Below are 22087 nucleotides of genomic sequence, written 5' to 3'. Positions count from 1 at the left end.
CCTAAAATGTCTTTGGGACTGGGATTTATCTTTCACCACTCTGTCTGTGGATGAGGTCCCCTCCCAAGAGCCAGTCTGCAATGTCTGGAAAACTGTGTCCCATCACAGCAATGGGGTGCACCAGGGTCACTGCCTGGGAACATTCTGGATATGTGATGATAAAAGGCTTTTTCCACATCTGTCAGAGGTGGAGGTGTTGAATGTGTGAGGAAGTGGAGAATTCACAAGCTAATTTAGTAAAAAAAAAGGAAGTTTGAGAGGCTTTGTGGTAAAGTCAGTTAAAGCAATGGTATAGTACTGAGGTAAAATAACTGAAGATACAAACCCCACATCATCCTAATCTCTGTTTAATCAATGCCATTCAAAGAAGCTGAGAAAAAAGGTGTGTATTTCGTTCTGTCAAAACCAGACATTTTTGGGCCTTGCTTGCTGGTAACACATCATTGGAAATGTGGCATCCTACAGTGAGCTGACCTGATGAAATATCCTTCAGTTTATAATAAATTTGAAAATTTTCTAAGTACCTAGATCTGCTCAAGAAAGGCGTACAAGTGGTTTTTATTGAAATCCAACAGGATTTATGCAGCAGAGACCTCTGGGTATGCAGTCAGCAAAGCTTTCATGTAGCAAAACAAAAAAAATTTACAAATTAAGTCCTTGATCTTGCATGCATAAATCCAACACTTGCAAATACAAATATATACAAATAATTGTATGCACCAATTGTTAGGCTGGTTTTGACAAGACCATATATGTGAAATCCATATATGTGAAATCATTTCCCTACGTGAGCATCTGCAGGTCCAAGCCTAACACCCAGCAAAGGCTTTGGGAACACTGCCCATAGATGAGGCAGTAACCATGAATTTAGCAAAACAAGGCATTTTTGGCCATAAATCCTTGGTATCCATATAAATCAGATGAGACACAAGTTTTTAAATAATTAATAAGTTTGCTGTGCTGTTTGGCACTGGCACAGGCTGCCCAGAGAAGCTGTGGATGCCCTTTCCCTGGAAGTGTTCAAGGCAAGGTTGGATGGGGCTTGGAGCAACCTGGTCTGGAGGAAGGTGTCCCTGCCCATGGCAGCAGGGTGGAATGAGATGGCCTTTAAGGTCCCTTCCAACCCAAACCATTCTGTGATTCTGTGACTTTGGTATTCTCTCTTTTTGGACTCTGATGGCCTGCATTCCTTATTTAAGAGAACTACAGAACTGAGAAGGAATTAAACCAATGTAATATGCAGATATTAAACAGCTGCCTGCAGAATTTTATGTAGAAACCTACACAACTGTTAGAGAATGATTCATTTAGTCATAAGCACATTGATCATGGTCCAGAAAGGAGTGAAGAATTCTCTCTCTGATTTTATTCAAGAATTACACTGTCTACCACAAAAATCCATAGAAAAAACCAAAACCACCCTAAGATGATCTTACATACTCTGGGAGTCTTGCACATGCATACACAATACCTGGAAGTTTCCTAGGAATCTGAGGACATGGCTGTTTTTTGGAAATAATTCATAAGCAACAAGAATAGACAAAAAGTAGGAAGACCTGCTGCTGGAGAGAGAGCACAACAGTGGATCAGACAAACCAAAGGAAAATGCAGAGCCGCAGGAAAACAAAAGCTTCAGGGCTTTCCCAGCTGCTGACAGTACACAGAGCATGGCCCTGCCAACTCACCAGCTGAACATCCAGCCCTAGCTACAAAGGTAGCTACCCAACATTGTCATATTCCACCTTCAGAGCTAAAGAAAACAAATTACCCACCAGCAAAGAGATAATTTTTGCTACTAGCGTGTTCTGCAAGTGTAGGATACAGCACTCCCAGCCTCTGCCTTTACTTGTCATTTTGTGTTCAGAGATAAAGCATTTCTGCACAGCCCTTATAGTAAAGGCAAATTGTAAATGCAGGGTTATAATTTATTTATGTACATTAGAAACTAGCTAATTTGCACTAGTGACTAGATACCCTATTGGAGCTTTTCATATTTTATGAATCAGCAAGCGAGCTAATGAACTAACAATTAAAGAGTGAACAAAGAAATGTACTTTGTTTGTTACTCTTAGTGAGCTCTAATAATATATCATATTAGTGAATGCATTTGGTTCAAGTGATGCAGTCTAGACAGTAACCCACACCATGTGCTGCGATGTTTTAAAAAAGAAGGGAAATGTTTGTGCAGGGCATGATAATGAGAAACAAGGCTGGGTTGTGCACAGTGGTGGGCAAACACAAGGCAGGCAGGGAAGCTCTGTCTGCTGGGATGAGAAGATGACCAAACAGGAGCAATGCTGCTCTGAAAGATCTGGGTTGGTATCATAGAACGGTTTGGGTTGGGAGGGACCTTAAAACTCTTGCTCAAACCCTCCTGACATGGGCAGGGACACCTTCCACAAGACAAGATTGCTCCAAGTCCCATCCAACCTGACCTTGAACATTTCCAGGGGTGGGAATCCTTAAACACAAACGGTGCGTCAATAAACATGCAGCTGTTATTTGCACAGAGAAAATAAATATATTTAGAGGAGGTAAAAATTAAAGCAACCAGTGCTGCCAAAGTAAGTGCAGATGCTGCCATCAGTTGGTGCAGGCGGTGGGAGGGCTGAGGCTGTCAGCTCCCAGAAAAGAGAAGTGAGGTGCTCCAGTAGCACATTCCCCATTTTCAGGCCGGGGTGTCCCTCTCCATCCCTGGCAGGAAGTGTGCATTTGCAACCCACCATCCTGGTACAGTGCCACAGCGTGCAGGTGTCACAGGAGATGTGTCTACAGCCTTGGGTTGGCTGCTGAGGGGGCAGCCCGGCCACCCCAACCCTGCTGCCATAAACTGGGTCCATGGCTGTGTGCTGACAGCTCTGCTGCCTGTTTCTGCACCCCAGCTATCCTGCCATCAAACAAGCCCAGCAGCTCCACTCACGACCAGCAGCTCCAGCTCTTGCTGGCTCTTTTTATGCCAGCTAGAAAGCTAGTAAACACTTGGACTTGTCTGACAAAACATTTGAGCAGGAGGAAATGGGGTGTGTGCAGAAATTCTCCATTACATATTGTAATGGCAGACATTAATTCAATGTTAATAACACTTTGCACTTTTCAATCACATAGTCTAAAACCCTATAGATAGGTGGGGAAGCATTTGGCTGATGATTACTGGGCAGAGCCCAAAGGTGTATTTTTTCCTTAGGCATGAGGAGATGAAGTACCTTGTCAAAGTGGCAGAGCTGGGAAGGGAATCTACATTTACCCATTTCTAGACCTACATTCCCATCTAGTTGCCAGAAAGAGGAGTTAATTTAAATATTACCATTTGCTGACCTACTTACAACGCTACCATCAAAACTTCCAAGCCATGATCAAGTATATTCCCCTCTATACTTGGGCTTTTTTAGGATAACAGAATCTTTGAAGTACGCCTTTCAGCTGCATTAAACATATGGATCATTATTATTTGCTCCAGTTTCTTAACAAGTCCCTGTTTGCTGTGATTCAGCTGCTGCAGACTGAATAGACTCCAGCTCAGCTTCACAGCCCTGAAAAACACCTTCCCAGTGCAAGGATTGCCCTCTGCTACTGTCACCCCATGGCCATCGTCACATTCTGCCCAAGGAGCCTGTGCAGAAAGAGCAGGAAGTGTGACTGTTCCTGTACCTGCTCCTGTTTGTGCTCTCCTCCTTGGTTCTCTTTCTAAACAACTTTCTCCTTCCTCAGCCAGCCCATCTTCAGTACTCCGTGGGACATTTTGTCACCTTTTATTGTCAGCCTTCCTCCCTGCACCAAAACCCCAAACCCTTTCCTGCTTGCAGAGAGAACTACAGGCATAACCGAACGTCAACAACCACAGCGTGCAACGTGTGAGACAGACTCACAACACACCAGGACTCCTTCCCAGCAGGCACATCACCCACCACAGCTCTGCTCCTGCAGTCCCCCGTGTCCCAGCTCCCCACAGCTCACCAGGCATCTCTGTGCCAGGCAAGACAAACCCCCGACAGAAGCTTAAACCACTAGATTAAAGTGCTAGATTAAAAAAGATGATAGCAAAAATTTGGTGTAAGAGGACAGAGGAAATGGTCAGCATTGTGCCCAGTTTCAAGGGCTGACATCCCAAAGTAGGTCACATTGTGTGGAGGTGAAATGGCAGCTGCCTGACCCCGCTCAGCAAGAGCCTCCTGGGTACAGTCACCCCGGCCACGCTGCCAGGAAAGACAACCTGCAAAGCTGCCTACGGCCATGAAAGGGCCAAATCCCCATTTTAATCCCCTGGGCAATTCCACCCCAGCCAAAACACCATCCCCAAACCTCGCTGTACCTCTCCCTGCATCTCCTGGAGCCGTTAGCTGTCCTCAGCCTCGCTGTAACCTCACTCTATCCAGACTGTTTACAGGCATTTTATCGAGGTGCACCAGGTGTGGATGCGGTTACCGGCTTTGAGACTGTTTACCTCATCCTCCCTTCTGCATCACATTGTCACCAGCTGTATGTAAAAATCAGATAATGATGGTACTTTGGTCACAGCCAGCTCAGCCTCTGCACCTTCCCCTCACACATGCACTGGAGGACGCGATGAATTTACAATCCTCGCAGCAAACCACACACGAGCTGCTGCAATCAAATATCTGCCTCATCTATTTTTTTGCTGAAGCAAATTACACCGAATTTTTTTTTTTTACCCTTTTCAAAGCTGATACATAAATGACAGGATGTTGTTGAAGGAAAATATGAGCTTTCATAAGCTATTATTATTAGCACATGTGCACCTCTCTGCTGCTTTGATCTTACTGTAGGTTTGTGTTTATTCCTCCTGACTCTGTACCAACTGAACTCAAACCCGATGTCTGCTCCGATAGAGATCATGAACAATTAAAGTTGGATTTGTTAGCCACAACATTGTGGAGCCAGAGCTATGGGATAATTACCAGGGTGACATTCGCCCGAATACACTATATATAGTTTTCCCAAGGTCTCTGGGCTGTGACAAGGTGTTTGCTGTGAAACGGAAGGGCGGTGATGTGTACTGAATAAGTGCTCTTTGATATTTCACATGTAAGTTAGAGCATGTTCAGGTTTTGTTTGCAGCGGAACTGTGCTGCTTCTATTGTTTTCCGAGCAGGGAAAAAAAAAGCAATGTTCAAAAAACCATTACAGGCTGCCTTAAGAATGGTGTCAAGGATTCACAGCCATCTCAGCTGGGTCAGTGATCAAAATAAGTTATATATTATTATATACAGGGTTTTTAATACTTCAGCTGGCAATATGAAGTCAATGCTGCTGCAGAAAAGGAATTCTCAGGATGGTTCTGCTTCAGTCATCAGGGAATCCTCTGCTGAGCTCCAATCCATAACACAACTCCAACCTCTCTGAAGGCAGAGTTGTACAGAGCAATTGGATGGGGCCCTAAGCAACTTCATCTCTTGGGTGGCACCCTTCCCCATGGCTGGGAGGATGGAATGAGAAGGTCTTTAAGGTCCTTTCTGACCCAAACTATACTGTGATTCTGGCATTCTGTGACTCCAGTCAGGCAGGATCCATTTTTGCTTGGTACTGTGCAGGCTTCAGCTGTAAAGGCAGCTGAAAACAACCATGTTTACTAAGGCAAATGGAAGCAATGACTTAAAGAGAATAAAGTAACAAGAATGGGAGAGGTGTTTCTAGACATTGGCTTCATGCACAATTAAACAAAGGTTTAAGCCCAGCCACGCTCTAACACATCAAGAGGCCATGGAAGGCAGCATGTAGGGACAAGCACTGGAGTGGTGGGAGACTCATGTTTGGAGGCTGGACTAAGTCTGTCCATCCTTCCCTGCATCTGTGGTAGTACAATCCCCTTTTTTTGTCCCCATGGGGCGCACAGAAATGCATTAAAAACACCCCTGCAAAATGGGGATTTCTAGAACCCTGCTCAGCTCACTGATCTCCACAGTGCCCCACCAGTATTTGCAGCCCCAGCCATGCTGGTGGCATGTCAGGGTGTGTGTGCAGGGTGATGCCACCAAAGTCTCAGTGAATGCCACCAGGTTTGATGGTGACACACATGTGGTATGTGGCTTGCAGCGCTGGCACAGGTCTGCTGCAGGACCAGATGTTGTTTGTGTTGAAGGGCGATGGCAAACTGTGACAGCAGCATCAGGTGGCTGGAGAGAGCTATGGGAGAAATACACGAGGGAAAAAAGTACATCAAGGAACAAAGATGTTCTTGAGGAATGGGTCTGTGAAAATTCTAACCTGGTGAAAAATGTTACTTATTTAAACAGAGTCAAAAATAACCACAGAACCTAGACAGTTTTTGTAAAAGACAAGAAGTTTGCAGAACTCTGAAAATTCCCCATCAGCCCCAACAATTGTGGAAAAGGAATCTGGAATGGCAGCAATCACAGGAGACAGCGGCTGCCAGCACTGCTGAGTGATATTTACATCAATGTCCTGCCAACAATACCATTACTGGATTATCAGGGTGGATTAAGCCTTTAGCCAATTACCCCGACTGGTAAATTGTAGATTGTCTAGACTTTTTCATGTTCAACAATATGCATGAAGTTTCTCTTTATCGCTACAGCATCACACGATGCTCCTGTGGGATGTAATCCTGTGATTCCCCGGGAGGTTCAGGTGATCTGTGCCTGCAGCTCCAGATTGCCTTAGTGTGGCCCTGTGCACAGACAGATTTATTTCAGACAGGATTCTCATAAATTCAGAACGACTTCCAAATTTCTTGACTAGGAGATCAAAGAGGCAAGCATTTGCTTCATGCCATCTGGGGAGCTGCTCGACAGGGCAACGCAGTCTGGGGAGGGGGGAGGAGAAGGGAAAAAAGAAAGTCTTGGAGATTATGCCCTCAAAAACAAACTCAAATGCCACCCTCACATTAAAAAGCACTGGCTGGCAGTAACAATTAATTTCTTAACTGAAACCCGCCCAACTGTGTCCAAGTGTTTTAATTTGCCTATTGCTACAATATGCAAGGGAGCTGGCAGTAATGGATTTGCAATTAAAACTAAAACTGGCAAAGAAATCGCAAAGCTGGCAAAAGAGCTAATCTGCAAGCCATGATCACAAGATTACGAAGTGTTTATGAACATGCTAATTACTGAGCACATTGCTGAGAACGGCTTGGAGGAGAGAACACTGGTTTGCGTGATCTAAATCCCTGGATCTGTACGGCCAGCGCAGTCGGTGTTCCACCTACTTCCCACAGCTCCCAGGAGTTGGGGAACACAGGGAATTGCTGTGGTCCTGTGTGGAAGCAGGAGTGGGGACAAGGGACTGAGAGACAGAGGGTCCCTGTGCCTTCCTGCATCACAGGAGTGGAAGCACAGATGGCAATTGGCTCTCGAGCAGGTAAATGCCAGTGGTCACTGGGACTCAACTGGAATATGGAGACCATCCGTGTGAAATTAAAATCAGCCTGAATAAAATAGTGCCCTATTTACTTTCATCCTGCTATCTCTTGGCTTTATAAATAGTTATTCCAGCAGGTCCCGGTTATAGCCAGTTGCAGAGCACACGGCCCATGCTGCAACCTCTGAGAGCAAACATCTACTGCCATGGGCATGAAACCTTCACAAATTACCTGCAAGGGACAGGATGGGAAGGGAAAAGGGCTTAAAAAGTGATCAAACATCCGTGCAAATAGCTCATAACAGCAAGTGACAGTGGTCAGGGGCACCGTGAAGAGCAATTTTGAACCACAGGAGAGCATTTCAAGGAGAAAACAGAGTGGAAGAGTAGTCCCAGAATAAAGGGCTGCTGGGAAAACTGAGATTCTTTAATATATAGGATTAAGGATTGCCAGTATCCTCAGGGAGGAAATGCAAATGGGGTTCAGACCATTTTTTCCATAAAAATTAGGAATGAGAAAGAAGAGACTTTGAAGTTCAACATGTTAGCAAATGAAAGCAACAGCAAAGGAGACACAAAGAGAAAGCAAGCCCTGGACGCCTGGAATTATGTCTTAAACGCTTGGTACCGAAAGACAGAACCTGAGGTGATGAGGAGACTTCTCTTAATGCCATGCAGAGATCCCAGAAAATCTCTAGATTAGAAACTGCCTGAGAAAAAAAGCATTGCACAACCAAGGCAGGATGGAGTATAGCACCCGAATGGCTTCTTGTTTTATTCAACCAGACTGGGATGGGCGATGAGGCCGCGCAGGGCACAGCGAGGAAGATGTGATGGGTATGCCAGGCTGCTCTAGGATGCATGGAGCAAGGAATGGATTTCTGGATGGCTCTCTCTGCTCTATGAAATGGTGGCTGGAGTTGGCATAGAAGGAGCTGACAGACATCTATGGAGATGTCAGAAATGCACCAGTCACCTCTGCGGAGATTTGCAGGGTTGGCTGCATTGACAGGCACCAACCATTCCCAGCACCCTCATGAAAGCCAGGCAGTCCAGGCTGCACCGAGGTGGTGAAGGACCAGGAGGACACCGTAAGGACACACAGCAATTGTCATTGCTGAGTCTGCCCGAGGATGGATGGTCTTTGTGACGACTCTTCAGAAGCAACAAGGGTCTCACTCAGATCTGGGAGCTGGCTGGGATGGGCACTTTGTAGTTGGCTGATGGTCATTTCAACCTGTGTACTTGGGTAATGCAATTACAGAGTGAGTTCAACCCATGGTTACTGGTGGCCGTGGAATGTCATGTGTCAGGAAATGGCATCCGACCATTGCTGATGCTGATTAGCGCTATGGAGTTAATTGGTGCTACGGAAAGGGTGGTTCAGGGGAGAAGTGCTTGGAAATTAATTTATCCATGCCTGCCTCTAATGCACTGTCAAGCAGTTAATGTATGTTCAGATGGGGTAACTGAGTGCAGCTGGGGAGTCCATGGCATAGAGTAGCTGGTGCATCAGGACAAAGCAGAGGTGAGATCACATTGAGCCCGTCAGACTATGAACACTGTGGCTCTACAGCTGCTTGCTCCTTCCTCAGAGTGATATTTGTGTACTCGAAAAGTTTAAAAATTATAACACAATCACAAAATCTTCAGTTGTGCTTTTTTTTTTCTTCTTTTAAAAATATATTTTAGAAATGTTTCCTAACATCAAGAAATTTTGTTAACTCCTGTGTGCTTTTTATCCAGGATGTAAACCAGATTCTGCTTCAGCTGGGGTCTGCCATTCCGCCTCTTACAAGGAAAGCCCCAGATACAACTGTTGCCTATTTGAAGTCATCTACAAACCAGTTTAATAAAAGCTGACTGCATCTGCTTCCATGTTATTAGTTCTGCCCCAAAACTCTGTTCCTGGCAACACAATGTTCCACGCTAATGAGCCAAATCTTCCCCTCCCATGGCAGTACTCCTAAACCTCCACACCATTCAGTTCACAAAGTTACCACCCTGTTTTTCCCTCGGGGGAGGGAAGGATTGCAGCTGCAGAGGGGGTTCTTCAAATAATATGAAGGCCAAAGATCTGTGGGAAAATCTGCTCTCAGACAAATAGCACTTGGGGGCATCTGCGGAGAGAACCAGCCCCTCTTTACTTCTGTCTGGGTCCCACGTCCTTCTGGCAGCTGAGTTTTTTATGAACCAGGCTGCCATTAATCCCCTGCCAGTTCCTACACCCTACCATCCTCTGTGGGCAGACAGCACTGAGTGGGAGATAATGCTGCAGGGAAGTGGCATTGACTTCAGCTGGATTTTGTGGCGTCTTGGGAGAATTTCGACTCGGGGCAGATATTTCTCACCCGCACCTGCTGCAAAAAAGAGGAATTTGGTGCAGACCCGGGCAACTTTTCTCAGCTCCTTTTCCAGTGGATTTTCACCCATTCTCGCCAATTTTCTTCCTGCAGCACTGAGCGTGAGATAAACAGCGATTCGAGGTTATCGCGCTGGAGTGATGCTGCCCAGATTAAAGGGAAATCAGATAACTCATTACCTAACTGAAACTTGCTGCTAGACTTTTAGAGAGGCGATAACATCTGAGAGCTGGAGGACTCTGCTGCCCTGGCAGACTCCCTGCAGCACCCCAGCTGAGTAGGGGGGGCTGCACCCCGGCTCTCCCACCTGGCTGCCCCTGCATCTGGGATGGGGAGGTGCCTAAGGATGTGCAGGTACCGGGATGCAGAGATGCAGATGCCCAGGATGCAAAGATGTCCAGGACACATATTCAGAGCTGCCCAGGATGCAGAGACACAGAGATACCTGGGATACAGAGATGCAGAAATGCCCAGGGTGCAGGGAAGCAAGGCAGAGCCCCAGCCACCACAAACACATGTGGTTTTACCCTCCACACACTCACACCTGGAGCCTCCAGTAAGGAAAATTTAGGCTTAGAAGTTGACATGGGTGCAATTGATGGCTTTCACATTCTACACATGATGTGCTTGCAGAAGCCGTCTTTGCCCTGTTGTGCTGAGTTTCCTCATGATTCTAAAAGTTGGACTGAACTCATCTGACCGCCTCCTCTCTTGCTTTCTGCTATAAACCTTTCTGCACCCCGTGCGACAACAGCATCTCCCTGGTAAAGTTTTCATCTGCTTCAGATTTTGCCTCAAGCCATTAACTGACAAACTGGCAGCAAACTACTGTTAAATGATTTCCTAGAGATTACTGTTTAAGTAAAAAAGGTTCCAAGATAAATAGACTGATTCTTCATGACAAAGTGTTTGAATTATGCATCCAGAGGTTTTGTACATGTGTCTAAAAGCTACGCTGTGTGATCCTGGAGGATGTTCTCATCACCATAATACAAGTGGGTAAATAAATGACATTTGTTCCTGATTTAATAACAAGGATTTGTGTGTCATGTGTATTTCAGACAACAGGTTGGACTATGTCATCACCATTGCCATCCAGCTGATGCCACTCTGTGAAATTATCATTTAGGCTGAGAAGGTGATTTGTTTTGAAAGCAGATGCCAGCTGCCTTGAAGGAGTTGTGTTCTTAGGGCCACCTGCAACTTCCTAAAAGCTTATGAAATTGCAGGGTTTTTTTTATCTTGAAGTGGTCTTATAAGCAGCACAGCTTACTCTTTTAGGCTAGTCCTTCTCTGATCAGTCCTCTTCTGAAATATCCCCTCTTGCAGCAGCCTGTGTGGGATTTTATGTTTTGTTTCAGTATCGACATTGCCGTGTTCTCCAAGCATCGCTTACACATGAAATGATAAAGCTCCTAATGCTCCTGAGGGAAACTGAGTCACAGAAAAACAAGCTCCTGTGAGACTGGGAGCTGAAGCTGGGATAAAACCATGCTTCCTCTGCCCTGGCCATGCACGGCAGTTACAAGACTATCCGGTTCCTCTGCTATAAAACTTCGTAACATGCCTCACTTCTTACCTGATTTTGAGAACATCCTGTGTTAACACATAAACAACTGGTGCTACTCATGTCTGTTTATTTGGCTATTTACACTGTCTGCCACAGCACCTGGTGCTCTCTGGGAAGAGGATCGCTCGGCTCCCATATCAAACGAGCTCCCGGGGCGCAGGCAGGAGAGAGGCAACTCCTGCCCACGGAAACAGCAACGTGCCCACCCCAAAGTCAGGCATTTACCACTGGTTTCAGCAGGAAATTTGGATAAGAGTGATGCTTTTGGATATGGGAGCTGATCTTTCAGGGATTCACTGCAGCCTGCCTCATCCATCGCTATGCATTTATAAGCAGATCCATGTACTAGATCTGTACAAATAGTGTATTGCAATTTGAAAATGTTCTATTTTGTGAAGTTTGAATACATACATATATTTATATACTAGTTATGGCAAATAACTAACTCAGTAAATGGCAATAGCCAAACAATTAGCACTAACATATCATGTAATTTTCTGTATTCTTGAGTCAAGAAATTAAATTTTCTCTACAACAGCTCTTGTATTCAAGTGCTGTCAGAAGTCTCAGCCAGGAACATTGGTGCTTTTACCTGAATTCTGCTCCTAGCAGAAAAACCTGAGCTCACCAAAATAGTAAAACACTGATGTTGCCATTTTCAGCCACCCAATTAATTATGGAAAAGAGAAAAGGGCTCAAGCATGATGCCAGCTTCGAACCAGAAACATAAAAACTTTTTAGCTTTTTCTAAACACCACCGTCCGTTGCATTATAAATAGCAGGATGCCAAAAGAAGCCAAAATTTCTCAGCCCTCAGTTGGAAAGAGATCCTTCAATTGCTGATGACTTCATGTAGAAATTAATGCATTTACACTATAAAACTATTGCCTTGTCAAGGTGTTCCCATGTCCCCTAGCCCAGCTGTTCTAGGGAGCTAAATTAACAACAGCAAACCCACTTCCATGATGTCCTTTTACAGCATTTGTTTCTTCAGAATTGTTAACAGCCTGCAAGAAGTCAACTGAGAAGGTAAAAAATGGCAAGCCTGTTTGCCCTGGAACAGGACCCCTGCCCAGGACAAGGGACAAGAGCTGCCCTGCAGTTAAAACAACCTGGAACAACTGTACACCTCCCTGGAAATCCCTTGGAGCTGCACTGCTGGGCGAGTTTGCGTCCTGCCCCACAATAACCAGAGCTACATCTGATTTGAATGAAACTTCAGAGTTCATGATTTTCATGCCAACTATTTCAGAAGCAATGTCATTTTCTTCAACACCCTGTTATTTCACTTGCCATCTCCACAGATCCTGCTCCAGTTCCAGAAGCAAACTTATTTTGAGGATATAGACTGTTTCCAAGTGGTTTTAGGAGGGCCACACACTTAAAATCCAGGACAGGCTTAAACCACAGACTTCAGGAACCCTCAAGTGAAGGTGTGCATCTCCAGCACCATAATATTACTTAGAAAAAATGCAAACAAGAGATCAGCGCTGAAGATTCCAACGTTTTTCAGAAAACTATCCCTATAGTAATGTTTCAAACAAATATGTGAAAACCGAAACACAACAGCAATAAAACCAAATCTGATGAGCTCTTCAAAAAGATCTCGAGCGATATCAGCTGGCAGGACTCTGTTGTCTATCCCAGAGCTACGGCAGCTGATCCCAGCCAGGGCTTTGCTGTGAACACACCGAAGGCAGGAGGCTGCAGCCTTTCATATTCCAAAACAAAAGCCAAGTTCTGATTGCTGGGACAAGGAAGAATTTTTTTGTTATGGATACATTACTGTGTAATTACTTCAGATTTAATTTACTTTCTTTTGAATACTACACCAGATACAATGGCTGTACAGATGTGGCAGCTTCAAGTGTTATTATCTAATGCTCTAGGTTTACATTTTAACAGTTAGTTCCCCAAAACACCGAGGATATGTGTGCCTATTGCAGGAAAAAAGCCATGTATTTCCCTGCTGGGAGACAGGGAAATACAACTGATATTGCCATCCACTGTCAAACTGATAGCAAGGAATGAGTTTCACATAAAATCTTAAAAAAAAAAAAAAAAAAAAAAAAGAAAAGAAAAAAGAAAATAGTAATGTACCCATTTTTTCAATGAGAAAAATGGGAATAAAATCAGAAATAAATGCCCCTGGGTAAAGGACTATCCATGGGATGAGATGTAATATTCCGTAAAGCATAAATGTTGCTAATATTCAAAAGTCAAAGCTTTATGTGTGTGTGCATGCATAGAGATGTCAACACAACTACTTCATGATCACTGAAATTGCTACTAGCCTGCATTGTCTCTGAATGGCTATTTTTAGGACCTGGCCTTTCATGTGGTATAATGATGTGGATTTTACAAGAGCATTTATAATGTGTTTCATATGGTGTACAGTCCTGGAGAAATTGCTTTGTATCAGAGAAAGTAAAAAAAAAAAAAAGGTTTGGATGTTTATTTGATTTTTCTAAAATTTTATTTCTTATTTTATGTTATTGCTTCTGGTTTCAATTTTGGGTTAATATGCATACTTAATTTTTCTATTTATTTAATTTATCTAAGCACTCCAAGGAATACTCAGCACAGCAGGATGCAATCTTACAAAACATCACTTGGATTTCTAAATCCATATATTTTTTTGGAGGGTGAGATTCCAAATCTGGTAATGCCACAGTCTTTAAGCTATAGCAAGAAGCCAAAGCTCAAAGGCCAGCTTTTGACCTGTTGTTTTGTGGTGTCAGGGGTTCTGCTGTGTCTCCCACTTAGAATCCAAAGACAGCAACCCCTCCTCATGATCCTGATTCCCACACCAGTAATTCCAGGGCAGCAGCATGTAACGAGAATCACCTCATCAGCTTCTCCATGCTAGAACAACAAATTTTCATGTGGTAGATCTTACAATGGTTTATTTCCTAAACACGAAAGCAATCTCCGCAGTGCCTCAGCGTCAGAATAAAAATGCCACATTTCCGACCCCTTCTCAGAGTTTTGCTGCAGACTCTCTTCCCAATGACTCAAAAAGTCTTTTCCCGAGTGACAGCCCCCTTGCAGCCACTCAAACACACTTTATGACCTTGAGATTTCACATTTTACTTTTGTGTAGGTCTGTAGGTCCCATCAGAGCAGAACCTCAGTTTACACTCATCTACACCACTCCTCAGAGCAAACTACAGCAGAAAACAAATTCAACACAGAGCAGAGAAGCTGAAACACTTAAAGAAAAAGGAAAAAAAAGAAAAAGAAGTCTTATTTTGGTCAGTCTGTGATTACTATGTAGCTCCTCAAGGCAGACGTGTACTTTGTATATGACAGTTCCAGATTTTTCAATCGAACAAAGGAGATACTGTTGAGACTTTTTTTGCCTATCATTTAATCAAATGCAAAGTTGTTATAACCAGAGGGGAAAAGTGCTCTAGATTCTAGTATCCAGTTTTACTTTGGTTTCAAAAACTTACCACAGCATTGTTGAGTTTATTGTTTTCTTTCACAAAAATACTAATTTCGGGACCCTGTGAAATACAACGAAGCAGATTCTTCTCATGGCAGCTGAGCTGTGTTTAGCACAGAGGTGGTGAACGGGAGAGGAGCAGTGGTTTAAAGCCACTTTGGTGACCTCTTGGCCAGCACCTCCGCCAGCAGGATACTCTGGATGGGGACAGCCGATTTCATCACATTTTGTTAACCCTTTTGCTGACCAAGTGTCCTACTTTCTCCATGAAGCCACTTCACAGAGGGGGTGGTGGTGGAAGAGTTCTTCATTGGGAATGGTCATAAACAGCATGTCCAGAGAAAGGCAATGGAGCTGATGAAAAGTCTGGAGCACAAGTCTGATAAGGAGCAGCTGAGGGACATGGAAGGGATCAGCCTGGAGAAAAGGATGCTCAGGGGGGAGCTCCTTGCTGTCTAAAACTACCTGAAAGGAGGGTAGAGCCAAGTGTGGAGGGGCTTCAGTCTTTTCTCCCAAGTAAGAGGCAACAGGATGAGGCAATGGCCTCAAATTGCACCAGAGGGACATTCAAATTGGATGGTAGGGAAAATTTCTTCACTGAAGAAGCTGACAAGCCCTGGCATAAGCTGTTCAGGAAGTGGTGGAGTCACTATTCCTGAAGAGATTTAGAAGACGTGTAGATGTGGTACTTGGGGACATGTTTTAGTGGTAGCCTTGTCAGTGCTGGGTTAAAGACTGGACTCAATGACCTTAGAGGGCTTTTCCAGCACAAATGACTTTATGATCCTAAATTATAAAGACTCATAGGCAAAAAACAGTGACAGAGCAGTGCTAAGTTGCTCTTTAAGGAGGTGAGGGTAAGAGCTCTTTGTCCAAGATAACCCACCAAGAAAAAGATCCTGCTGTAACCAAGCCTTAGAGGCACATGGTGTTGCAAACCCTTCTTTATGAAACAGCCAGTGGGTTTGTGAGCCACCAGCATGTGCTGAACTGGCAGTCTCATGGTGAGAACAAGACCATGGTTGATGTTCGCAGAGGGTTTGGTCCAGACTTTGCAGTTTCTTTGGCCATTCACCCCATGAAATGCACACACTGCCTGGGGCCTGGAGAGAGCTGTGCCCTCTCGGACAGACCACTGGACAAGCCAGCAAACAGAACAGGCACCCGGTGTTTACTGATTCAGCTGGATTAAAGCTGGAAAGTAGGAAGTGAACAGCTCTGTATCCTGTATCCAACCCTCTGAGTCACCTGTTTGCCTACCAAACCTTTGTTTCATCCTCCAGACACAGAGCCTAATAAGCAAGTATCTTGTTATAGCCTTTTTTTTAAAAGAGAGATTTTTAAAAAGAGAGATTCAAAGCACAGCAATGAAAGAGCCTAGAGGGGGGACTCAGACATCCCTGCTTGGCACCAGCCTGGGATTTGACCAGGCTGAGAAGCTTTCCCTGCTGCAGTGGCTCTGCAAAAGGTTCAGGAAGCGACTTGTACCTACACTCTTATTGCTGTGCCCTCCACCCACCATTGGTAAATGATGAGGTCAGAGCATGTGTACATCAGGCTGGCAGAGATGCTGACAAAAGCCATCTCCTGGCTCCCCGAGCAGTGAGGTGGAATGGCAAAGGCATGGGAAACCAAGGGCCCTGAGCAGCCTGGACTAGTGGCTGGTATCCCTGCTCATGGCAGGGGGTTGGAATGTGATGATCTTTAAGGTCCCTCCCAGCTCAAACCATTTTGTGTTTCTATGAAATGAGCACCAAACAGGAAAGGGACCTGCAGCAGCTGTGGCAAAAGATTCGGAGGGGTGGGATAAAGAGAAGCTCCCACAGTGGCCATGCCTTCAAGAAGGCAGTTTTGTCATCTAGTCCCGGTTCAAATCAATGGAACAGACAAGAGATTATATTTCAGGATTTGTTGAGGAAATTGTGGCTTACACATGGTGCAGGAGATTTTAGTAGGTGAAGAGCAGCACATGTCTGACTATTGTTGACCCAAATCCACTCTGTCCAGCTCAGCCTCCCTGCCAGAGGAACGATGCTCACAAGTGTTCAGGTCCTTCCTCACCTCCTCTGTGGTGAACTGGTAAGGGGCTCAAAGGCCAACCCACAGGAAACAAAGACTAAATTTGGTCTTGACGAATCACGGCCAAAAGGCAGCTAAAGAATGGCAGATGTGAAGTTGTAAGGTGTAGATGCTTCCTCAAAACTGTTGATATTTCTCACACTAGGCTCTGCTCTGCCCATAACCACCATGCCATGCACACACAGACACACACAGTCCACATCAGATTGCCATCTTAGGTGTGCAGCTCACACCAACCCATATCCCAAAATCCTGCTTCCCTTGCAGATCACGCTACAGATAGAGAGGGTTCAGCCTGTGATTAGGATCTGGCCCTGTGCAGAAGATCTCTGACAATAGGCAGGAGAGTCATCCCTCCGGAGCCAGCAACGTCTGTTTAGTCACAGGAACACACGCCGTGTTACTGGACTGGGTACCTCGCCAGAGCAAATGCCAGCACACCCCACTGCATGGATTAGCCAGGGTTTTTACCCCAGTGCAGGAATTCAATGGTGCCAATAGAGCCATGGCATGAGAGGGACCACAAGCTGTGAGGAAACACACGAGTGAGCACATTGCAGAGCTCCTCCTGCTCCCCCTTCTCTCAATTACAGCTTTGGATACCAGACCAGCTCTGCACTTTTCATCTTGGACATGCCATGTGCCACTCAAACCCAAATCACTTTGTTCTTCACAGCTAAAAGTTCAAACCCACTGATCATTAACATAGATGAGCTTCGGGAACTCAATGTTGTTTTTGCGTTTCTCTCCAGATTCTCAACTGGTCAAGCCCATAAACTTTCACACACAGCAATGGTTGGAAATTTGCAGTAACAGTGCCTTTACCATACATAGCTCATAGCAACTCCCTGCCAACAAAGCATCCCATGCCTGGGAAGCCAGTTCCAGGGTAGCCTGTGAAGGAATCCCAGTGGGAGACCCCATATTGTTGAACTGTCTGGATCACGTGCACACTTGTTCACATGCACAGATTTACATAAAACTTGCTTTTGTTTTCCTATGACATTTTGCTTTCTCTTTTTTTCATTCCAAACAATTAAAAAAATAAGGTTATATTAGACCACACACATCCAGTGCTGTATCATGTCGCTGCTTCTTAAGCAGAATGCTCCAATTTATTTCAAAGGGAAGTTCTGCTTCAAAATTGAGGGTGTGATATGCACTCAGAAATTAACACAAGAATTTTCCTTGGGGGAAACCAAGACTGAATCAGACATGCAATAAATGACCTCGTAAGCCCTGTGCCTTGGTACATCCACGCATCCAAAACTGTGCTTTAACATAAAACATTATTTTCAATATTATCTTATTTCAAGCTAGGTAGAAGAGCTGAAAGAAGTGGATTTGCTTTGGTCAGGAGGAAACAAATTACTCCTCTGTCTGTCTGCCAGGAGGTCCATCAGCAGCACCGCACTCCTAACGCCGTGTGCCGGGAATGGGACAATTCATGGGGACAGGGAACCATCCTGGTGAGGTCCTGCAGTGTGAGCCCTGCTGCCAGGGAACCTGGCTGGGCTGCTGCTCTCCCACAGCAGCAGGCACTGCTGGAACACACAGAGCTACTGCTGGCTCCCAGCTGCCTTCCTGCCTCCCTCCACACACACATCTGGAGAGGGAGGCAGCAGCCCTCTCACAGCGACAAATCCCCATCGCACGGTGACTCCGGGGAGTTTTCCCACTGGTTTCAACAAGAACCCAACACAGGAAAAAGCAATACTAAACTATTGCCCTGACAGTGCAAGTCAGGACAGAGAGGCAGAGAAACAGCTGAGCTGCAGATTTCCTGCTGGGGGGGCCAGTCTCCTCCTGCAGAGGGATGGAGCAGCCTTGGGGAAGGGGATGCAGCAGAAGCAGCCGTGTCCTGCATCTCAGCTGCTGCTGCTTCAGCTTCTGTCCAGTGAAGAGCAGCCCTAGACTGTAGCTCCATGCTTTTTTGACCTCGTGTTAGACATTTGGGCCCTTGTGGCCCTAGGCCAGCAGTAACTGCACTTTCATCTTGCTCTGCCCAAGGGGACATTTCATACTCTCTGAACAAGCTCAAGGAGCACAGCAGACCACAGGGACCAGGCTCTGAAAAGCCACATTATTTGTGAGTCCTGCTGTCTTCTTTGGGGACTTCAGCTGTGCAGCGCTTGGGGAGGTACCCCCATTCTTCTGCTCCCATGTAAGCTCTGGTTTGACAACTTAGTAATTAAGAAAATGAGGCAGTGTCTGTTTTCCAAAGAAAAAAGAGGCTCTTGAACTTCTATTTCTCACACAGACGGAAAGTCCAGTGCCTCAGTTTTACATGTAGAACATTTTAATTCTGCCTTTACACTCCTCACACACTCACCAAACACATCTGAAGTACACAGAAGGTGTGAGGAGCTCCTCTCAAATCTCTCCCATTAATGGGAGCAGGGAGACCTCATGCCCTATATACAGGGCAGCATGGCTCATTCCCCTATTTTATAAACCTCTTTACAAAAGAACTTAAAGGAACTTACAAGAGCTCCTTTTACCATTTAACTACCACATAGTACAAGATATAACAATGTTCAGAAAACCCCCTCGGGTCTAAACTCAATTATACAACTGTAGCAAGAAAAATATTTTAATCTGATCAAAGTGTTAACATGTTTGACCATGTCTGACCTCTAATGTTTGTAACCACCTAAAAGGCTGCTGCTCTTACTAAGGATGTACCTTAATTTGATTTAAAGTCATTTGTACTATTTAAAAAAGGATATAGTTTTATGATTTTATATTTAATTTAGAAAAACAGTTCCTCAAATTGTTCATATTTTTTGGAAGTTTCTTACAGATTTTTAGCCCGTAAGTCCTATATATTTCACTCTGGGAAAAGCTGGACCTTGCAGAAGATGGGATGAAGTGGAGCTTTGAACAACCACTCACACAACACCTGAGAGCCAGGTGAGAGATGGCTCTCCTGGGGCTTGCAGAGTGTCAGGATTTCAGATGCACACACAGGCTATGCCACATGTTCTTAAACACCCCTGACTGAGTGTTCCCTCCCCAGCCTGGCAGCTGATGGGGTTCACAGCTCCCAGAACAAGGGACACCCGGGCTCAGCCCTCTGCCTTGTCCTCAGCTCCCAAAGTGCCTTCACCCTGCCCACGCCCCCAGCGACAGCTCCACTGCCAGTCCAGGAAACCTGTGCCTGCCCAAACCAGCAGCACTCCAGCTGAATCATCCCACACTGGCATTTGCCACCTTCAGCCAAGGAGGGCCACCCTGCTGCAGGGAGCTCCTGCCACCCTCTCTGCTGCCGGCCCTCCGGGGAGCATCAGCTGGGCTCAGCCCGGCTGCTGATGGCAGGGACCCAGCCACCTTCAGAGCATCCCTCTGGAGCAGCAGCAGAGCACATGAATAACATGGACCGGTGTGTTTTGGTAAAAAGAGGCAGTTTTGGCTGGGAGATGTGGGGACCTGAGCAGGATGCTCGGGTGAGCAGCATAACAGTTAGTGGCTACAAACACCTTGAGGAAAACAAAGCAAAAGTGGTGCTGGTGACAAAATCAGAAAGAAAATAGGAAAGCAGCACCCTGATACTGCTGGTAGCAACACACCCAGCCAGGCAGGTGCTGGAGCCAGTCCAGAGCCACTTGCAGCTCCCTCACAGGGTTCATGGGGAGCCCACTGAAAAAAATGTGGTTTTACAGAGCGTTGCAGAGCAGGGGCTCAGCCCAGCCTCGATGCCGGCTGCTCTGTATCTTTCAGGGAGTTATACTTTGTTTTCAATCAGGTAAATTACTGTTTTCAATGTAAAGCCATGACAGTTTGCCAAAGTACTCCTGATTTAATTTTTTAATTGATTTTTTTTAAGATTCTAAAATTAATCCTACTTGCAAACAACTGTTTCCAGGAAGCCTCATTAACCAAAATACAATCTCCACTATCAAGTGCACACATGACTGTGATACGTAATCCTATTCACTCACACAGCTCTCCTCCCTGACTCTACTTGTGCTAAAGTGTTAATTAAACACACTTTTATGGATGGTTAACTATCTGCAATCTTCGGTCACAGATCTGACCTCCTCGATTATTGGAAGCAGCCACCAGATTGTAGCCCACACTTTATATAATGTACACAGCAGCAATAAATCTGTATGAGAGCAATCCATATTTTACCATGATAATCCTTGCACAGTCAATAGAAATGTAAGACAAAATCACCCAGAATAATATATTGAAATAGTTATTGTAGTAAATTGTAAAAAAAACGCAAGTCCAGCCTCCATGAGGACAAAATCTTCCCCTGTCTGCCACGTTTTTAACTAAAAACATCAAATCAGCTCTTCAAAAACCAAAGCAGAATCCAAACAGGTCTAAAGGAAGCAGTTTGAGGCACTGGATGATTTTGATGGCTCTCAAGGGGATGGGATCTTTCCTTCTCTGCTGCTTGTATCTTCTCCCCTTTGAGTTCTGCACAGTCCATTTGCTCCTGTCTGCTGCTCTGACAGCAACTGCTTGGATTTTATTCTGTTATCAAGGGAAAAGGTGACTCCGAAACCACAATCTACTTTATAGCCTAGCTGCTGATAAATAGGCTATTGCACTTTGCTGCCCATCTAGAAGAGTTTAAGATTAAAAGAAATATTCCACCATAGCAAAAAGATGCTGGACAAATGTAACTCTGGATTTACCCAAATTCTATCTCAGGGAGCAAGCTAAGTGTGTTTACATAACAGAAATTTAAAAACATTTCAAGTTTATCAGGAAGAGAACAGCTTAATATTTTGGTGAATGAGAGGGATACCTGGTACCTGGATAAGGTGGGAAGCATCAGAAGAAATGCATCTTTGGGTTACAACAACATAAGTGTGCCCTGCCCTGCAAAAAAATCTTTTCTTTATGTATACTGAAGGAAGACTTAAAAATTTAGGGATAGATCCTTGATATCTGCAAACTTCAGTGAAGTTCCATCAGTCTGCAACCAGGAAATCTGAATCTTCTAGGAAAAGCTGTGTGGGATACAGACAGGGACCTGTCTCCTGCTACCCAGGCCAGCTGGGTCAGGTATGAGGGCACGGCACTGATTTCCACAAATAATTCTAAGTTTCATACTCCACAATCCATCCATTTTTCATAACACCAATTTGACATCCTACCCCTCTTGTGAACAAATGACTGGAACTAAGGACAGGCTTACATATTCTTTTAAACTTTATCCCTTTAAAGGTTACAACCTGAAATAAACCAAATTACATTCTGTCCTCACTTGCTGGTGGCTAATGCGGAACAGTGTCTGAAACAAACGCAGTGCCGGCTCCCAGGAGCTACACCAGC

General features: G+C 45.0%; 1 protein-coding gene across 6 annotated transcripts in view; it reads right to left on the bottom strand.

Moving 5' to 3' along the window:
• Nucleotides 1-22087, bottom strand: part of TCF7 (transcription factor 7) — a 70918-nt gene that overhangs the window by 47040 nt on the left and 1791 nt on the right. The window lies entirely within an intron of this gene.

Source organism: Taeniopygia guttata, chromosome 13, assembly GCF_048771995.1.
Source record: "Taeniopygia guttata chromosome 13, bTaeGut7.mat, whole genome shotgun sequence".
NCBI classification, from domain to species: domain Eukaryota; kingdom Metazoa; phylum Chordata; class Aves; order Passeriformes; family Estrildidae; genus Taeniopygia; species Taeniopygia guttata.
The sequence above is the reverse complement of the archived record's forward strand: the minus strand, read 5'-3'. Positions and strand labels throughout refer to the sequence as shown.